Below are 7,283 nucleotides of genomic sequence, written 5' to 3'. Positions count from 1 at the left end.
ATATTCGAACACACACATACTAAACATGAATATGATCCCTTAAGCTATTCAAGAGTTATTTAAAAAGACACACAATAAGTGATTAGAAACATTAAAATCAAATGTGTCGGTTACATAAATGATATGGAGTTAAGCAATGGACTGATATCCATTTAGAAGTCTTTTTTGAGTTCATTTTGGTGCATTTATGCATTGGAAGGCATTCTCTGTGCCATTCTGGGGAGTAAGGATATGTCCTGTGGAGACCAGAGGGGTTAACAGGTCTCCTTAGGAATTTCAGTCTGGTTTTGCTAGGTGGGGGGAAGTCAATCCAACGATCTTGTTTTTCTCTGTCATGGGTTTACATGTGAGTGTCAGACTGTCCATCTCTTCGATTACTTGCCCCAAATTAGACAATCTCTTCTTCGAATTGAAATTGTCAATAATTGTTCTAATGGTGTTAATGTTGAAAGCTGTTCTGTGAAAGAGTTGGTCGGTTATCAGACTGTGGTGCTGGGAGTTGATTTACAACATCCTGCCTTTCTGTGGAATTCGGCTCATGTTTCAACCAGGCTCCCGATCGAATCTTTAAATTTGTCTGGTTCACGCTACACATGTTACAGTATAATACAGCTCCATCCACAGCAGTTCTCTCTAGCTCTGCTGCCCTCAATATAACAAACAGTTTACTTACATTATGTTGTATTTAACAAAACAACAAACAAAAATAAATTCTGAAATATAATTTCTCCAGGAAATTATACAAACTTTTATAATACAACATGGCTTTACTTTCTTTCTTTTTTTTTTCTTAAATGTAATGTTTTTGTGATCGTATAATGCATTTTCAACATCAATTAAGAATATGAATAGACAGAGGAAATGTAATAAGATAATCATCCACTTTGTTAAACGTAGAATAAAGAGAAAACATCAAGTAAAACAGCGACAATTGAAAATTGAATGCTCTACAAAAAATACAGTTTACGATAAACATTTGCAAAACAGTAAATTCTTAAATGCTATATGACGAACAATTACCTGCACACAGAGCAGTGGAAAGGAGAGAATAGTGAGTCATGTTACAGTATAATACAGCTCCATCTGTTCGAGAAAAGATTTCACTTGATTAGAAAGCACATGGAAAAATGGCGCACATTGAAAGATTACTAATTCCATGCAACCAGAAATAAAACTATCAAAATACCCAGAATAAATGAACAGAAAACACTCTAAAAATCAATTAGTGTCCAATGTGTGCAATCCCTTACATACACCGTCTTACATTTGATATGAAACCCATATTTTTAACAGGGAGCTGCAACAGAAACGACTCACCCACAGCAGTTCTCTCTAGCTCTGCTGCAGATCATTCAAACTCAATGCGCTATAGCGCCACCAGCGCAGCCAATAGGAAGCGCGATCACATTACAGCAGGATTTACTTAAAGAACCCTCAACTATAATATTTATCCCGTTACATATATGTACGCTAAAACTACCATTCCGGCAGCAATAACGATCCTGAACTAAATGAAGATAAATGTCTTGGCGTATGATGTGTTTATTGAACCAATCAGATAAGAGGAAATGAAGAGTCAGCGAGAGGCTCATTTGATTGGCTACAAGAGGAAGGTGGACCCGCCCTCCCCCTCACGCTTGCGAAACTCAGTTAGTGAGAGAAATTGCCAAAATTGTAAGCGCAGAGAAAAAAGACGGAGCTGTACATATCGGATTATTTCGAGAAGGGTATTCCTGCACAACCGGAGGCTACAGTTTCAGGACCGCAGTTCTAGGACCCTAGTTTTTTTGTGACAGCGCCACCTTACTGGATCAACACTTATTAAAGATGGACGACGTGGATAGCAATCAGACGGTGAGTACCGATATTTAATTAAGTTTTATTTTATAGCATTTAAACGGTGCGAAGTTTACATAGTGAGAGCTGCTAACTTAATAATTAATTACCACCAAATTAAGAATTCGTGAGCTAGTTTTATTAATTCATCGACGTTAATTCGTGGCCATGATTTCATAAATCCTTGTTGAGTTTTAATGAAGAAGTATTAGAAGTGAATCTAGCCAGCACATTAATTAAACTTATAAGATGACAAGAGCATGCTTGATGTAAGGTTTGTAAGATTTACCCGTATTAGTGTAAATACTGGCTTAATACTCGTTGTTTTACCATATTTAAGTATAAAATATATTTCATAATTAAACTGCACAGACTGCCTAGTTGCACTATGTGTTAGCCTGTTGTTTTGGCATTGTTTTGCAATGATGAATGAGGCGTTTGGCAGTTTTAATAGCTTGTTACAATTTGGCCTAATCTGCAGGCCTACTCCACATACAGTCCATTGTTCTCATGTGTTAGTTTCTGTCAAGTTCTGCATGGCCAATATGAAGTGATTTTATGGATTTGGTTAGGCTCATTGTAGGACAGATGATTAAAAAAGGCACTAGGGATAGTTCATCAGATGCAGTTCATCTGTGATGTTCTTTTTCCGGAGGTATGCCGGTCCATGTAATGTGTTTGTTTGTGTCCTGCTCCTGCACTTACAAAAGCTACTGTATAAACTACATGCTGGTGCTACTCGTGTATGGACCCATGTTTAATAGCTTGCTGTTCAGTAGTGCTATGACAGTATATTTATATTAATGTTTTTCATAGGCCATCATATATGCCCTGGCTGCCCTCCAGAATTTGTCCTTGCAGGAGGCTGAGCAGGTCTTCCTTTCTGGTCCAGATTATCATTTCAGGTCAGAGTACAATATGAATTATTTTTGCACAATGCCTAGTGCACCATTTTGCTACTGATATTTCTGTTATCACAAAAGAGATTGTTCTCTGATAACTATTTCAGTGAAGTGGAAGAATTTAATAGAAAGATTGACAAACAATTGAGGAAAGAAGGGAGATCATTAAATTGGTGGGTATTGCTCTTATGTACTTACACATTTGAAGTTTGTAATTGGATGTCAGTAACATGAATATTCTGTTTGGCTCTCTCTCTAAAACTCCAACAGTGCATGAGTGTTAAATCTCATATATATATATATATATATATATATATATATATATATTATTCCAGTTGAATATGTTAAACAAATGTTTCTTATTTATCTCTTGCTCTCTCTTTCTCTAGAGTTGAAGCCTACAGCCATTCTATCCATGCAGCAACTGATGTAAAAGGGGTTCGCTTTGGTGCTGTTGTGATGTTGTCGCAAAAATTCACCTTAAGGAGGTTAATCAATATACTGTATAATTAAAGAGACTAAGACTTTTAAGGTTCTCCATTTTTTTACAATTGTTTTAAAATTGATATACATTTTTCATTTATATTTTGTGTAAATTCATGTTTAAATTTAAAATTGTGACTCAAAGCACACTTAGTAATTAACCTCTGCTGCATTTTGAATCAAAAATCACATTTAAAAACAAATACTACTGAGATTAATATATTGATGCTATATACAAACATGGCTACAAACTAAACCAACAGGGTCCTAGAACTGCGGTCCTGAAATTGCAGCCATCGCTATATCATCCAGTACGGTAGGTGGCGCTGTCACGAAAAACTAGGGTCCTAGATCTGCAGTCCTGAAACTGCAGCCTCCGGTTGTGCAGGAATATATTATTGATTATTTCGGGAACTTTTTGCCCCATGCACAACATGTCATTTAGACATTTGCAACAGTTTGTTTTTTTTACACATACAGATTGTTTCTATGCAGTCAATCCATTTTGCAGTTGCAATTTGCGTATGCAAATCCTTTTGACGTCATTTTACCCTTATAGTTAACAGTAAAAGTAAAGGTATGTACAGTATTGTTCGTCAGGATGATTTTACATAAATATTACTGCTGTACTGCGTTGCATTTTTTCTTCTGAATATGTTCAAGGTTATTAAATTTAAAGTTGCCTACTTCATTTACTGTTGGGTAGTTTAATCTACAACAATGCATCATGTTGTAAAAACCATATTTTTGTAGTGTTGCTGTCACATTTGTACAAGAATACTTAACTAATGTACTTCCTTACAGTTGTAAGGTCTGTTTTGGGTTTTGTTTCATGTTCTTGTTTTCATGTCTTTTATTTTTTAATTTGATTCATGCTGTTGGTGTCATGATTCCCTTGCCCTTGTGTATTTCTGCCCATTTTGCTCATTGGTTGATTCTTGTCATGTGACCAGCACTCATGTTCCCATTGTTCTTTGTCGTGTATTAATTTATGTACCTGTTGTCGTGAGTCTAGTTTGTTCATGCTATGTCAAGTTTTTGTTTGGATTATGTTTGGATCATTTTGTAAATAAACTGCACATGGGTTCTTCAACTTGCCGTTCAGTGGACTACTCATTACAACAGTCCACTACTGATTATTTTGAAAATTAAATTAACAACATTTATGTCAGAATATTAACACATTTTTGCTAACTATATCAAAGGCTGCATGTGAAGGACTTGGACAGGTCAAACAGAGCACTGTTCAGCTGGTCACTTCCGCATCAGTTAGGAACCTAGGTGTACTATTTGATAACAACATTTCCTTAGAAAGCCACGTTTCTAGCATTTGTAAAACTGCATTTTTCCATCTCAAAAATATATCTAAATTACGGCCTATGCTCTCAATGTCAAATGCAGAACTGTTAATCCCATGCGTTTATGACCTCAAGTTTAGATTATTGTAATGCTTTATTGGGTGGTTGTTCTCTGCACGCTTAGTAAATAAACTCCAGTTAGTCCAAAATGCAGCAGCTAGAGTTCTTACTAGAACCAGGAAGTATGACCATATTAGCCCGGTTCTGTCAACACTGCACTGGCTCCCTATCAAACATCGTATAGAATTTAAAATCTTGCTTATTACTTATAAAGCCCTGAATGGTTTAGCACCTCAGTATTTGAACGAGCTCTTGTTACATATATCCCCTCCATGTGTGCTCCGTTCTCTAAACTCTGGCAATTTGATAATACCTAGAATATCAAAGTCAAACGGGGCGGCAGATCCTTTTCCTATTTAGCGGCCAAACTCTGAAACAACCTACCTAACATTGTTCGGGAGGCAGACACACTCTTGCAGTTTAAATCTAGATTAAAGACCCATCTCTTTAACCTGGCTTACACATAGCACACTAATAAGCTTCTAATATCCAAATCCGTTATAGGATTTTAAGGCTGCATTAATTAGGTAAACCGGAACCGGGAACACTTCCCATAACACCCGATGTACTTGCTACATAGTTAGAAGAATGGCATCTACGCTAATATTAGTCTGTTTCTCTCTTATTCCGAGGTCATCGTAGCCACCAGATCCAGTCTGTATCCAAGTCAGAGGGTCACTGCAGTCACCCGGATCCAGTATGTATCCAGCCCAGATGGTGGATCAGCATCTAGAAAGGACCTCTACAGCCCTGAAAGACAGCGGAGACCAGGACAGCTAGGGCCCCAGAGACAGATCCCCTGTAAAGACCTTGTCTCAGACGACCACCGGGACAAGACCACAGGAAACAGATGATTCTTCTGCACAATCTGACTTAGCTGCAGCCTGGATTTGAATTGCTGGTTTCGTCTAGTCAGAGGAGAACTGGCCTCCTGACTGAGCCTGGTTTCTCCCAAGGTTTTTTGTCCATTCTGTCACCGATAGAGTTTTGGTTCCTTGCCGCTGTCGCCTCTGGCTTGCTTAGTTGGGGACACTTCATTTTCAGCGATATCGTCAACTTGATTGCAAATTATTGCTCAGATACGATTTAAACTGAACTGAGCTGCATGATGACATCACTGAATTCAATAATGAACTGCCTTCAACTGTCATTTTGCATTATTGACACACTGTTTTCCTAATTAATGTTGTTCAGTTGCTTTGATGCAATCTTTTTTGTTTAAAGCGCTATATAAATAAAGGTGACTTGACTTGACTTGTTATTGGAAGTGTTCCCAGTTCCGGTTGTCCTAATTAATGCAGCCTAAAAATCCTTTAATGGATTTAAATATTAGAAATGTGTCAGTGTGTCATGTTTAAGCCAGGTTAAAGAGATGGGTCTTTAATCTAGATATATACTGACAGAGTGTGTCTGCCTCCCGAACAATGTTAGGTAGGTTATTTCAGAGTTTTGGCACTAAATAGGAAAAGGATCTGCCGCCTGCAGATGATTTTGAAATTTTAGGTATTATCAAATTGCCAGAGTTTTGAGATAACAAATACTGAGGTGCTAAACCACTCAGGGTTTTATAAGTAACAAGCAAGATTTTAAAATCTATACAAAGGTTAATTGGGAGCCAGTGCAGTGTTGACAGAACCAGGCTATTATGGTCATACTTCCTGGTTCTAGTAAGTACTCTAGCTGCTGTATTTTGGACCAGCTGGAGTTTGTTTATTAAGCGTGCAGAACAACCACCCAATAAAGCATTACAATAATCTAACCTTGAAGTACTGAACACATGAATTAACGTTTCTGCATTTGACATTGATAGCATAGATCATAATTTAGATATATTTTGAGATGGAAAACTGCAGTTTTACAAATGCTAGAAACATGGCTTTCAAAGGAAAGATTACTATTAAATAGCACACCTAGGTTCCTAACTGATGATGAGGAATTGACAGAGAAGCCATCGAGTCTTAGACAGTGTTCTAGGTTATGCAGAGGTTTTAGGTCCCATAATTAACACCTCTGTTTTAGCAGTAAGAAATTATTCCTCATCCAGTTTTTTATGTCCACTATGCATTCAGTTAGTTTTTCAAATTGGTATATATCGCTGGGCCACAAAGTTATATAGAGCTGAATTTCATCAGCATAACAGTGAAAGCTAACACTGTGTTTCCTGATGATACTTCCCAGGGGTAACATGTAAAGCATGACAAGTAACAGCCCTAGTACTGAGCCTTGAGGTACTCTAAACTGAACTTGTAATCGATATGATACCTCTTTATTCACTGCTACGAATTGATGGTGGTCCAATAAGTATGATTTGAACCATGCTAATGAATTTCCACTAATTTTTCACTTTTTTAAAACTTTAAAACTTCACTAATGCCAACAAGTAGTTTATAAAGTAGTCTAGCACTAAAAGAGAGATACAACCACGTAATCAGATGATAAGAGCAGGTAACTCTAATGAGAGCAGTCTCAGTACTATGATACTGTCTAAATCCTGATTGAAAATCCTAACAGATACCATTTTTCTCTAAGAAGGAATATAATTGTGAGGATATTGCCTTTTCTAGTATCTTGGATAGAAAAGGGAAATTCGAGATCATTCTGTAATTAACTAGTTATTTGGGGTCAAGTTAATAATTAGTTAATA

General features: G+C 37.0%; 1 long non-coding RNA gene across 2 annotated transcripts; it reads left to right on the top strand.

Moving 5' to 3' along the window:
- The first annotated feature begins 1,479 nt into the window (after nt 1–1,479).
- On the top strand, nt 1,480–3,253 carry LOC109094737. Of its 2 annotated transcripts, XR_006155478.1 has the most exons (4): nt 1,480–1,854; nt 2,653–2,741; nt 2,846–2,911; nt 3,128–3,253. It is a non-coding gene; the product is annotated as an uncharacterized LOC109094737 (long non-coding RNA). The 2 variants fall into 2 exon arrangements; XR_006155479.1 differs by lacking the exon at nt 1,480–1,854 and having other exon boundaries at nt 2,642–2,741.
- Nucleotides 3,254–7,283: the final 4,030 nt, after the last annotated feature.

The sequence above is a fragment of the Cyprinus carpio genome, chromosome B8, assembly GCF_018340385.1.
Source record: "Cyprinus carpio isolate SPL01 chromosome B8, ASM1834038v1, whole genome shotgun sequence".
Classification (NCBI taxonomy): Eukaryota; Metazoa; Chordata; class Actinopteri; order Cypriniformes; family Cyprinidae; genus Cyprinus; species Cyprinus carpio.
This window is presented reverse-complemented; position numbering and strand designations above follow the sequence as displayed.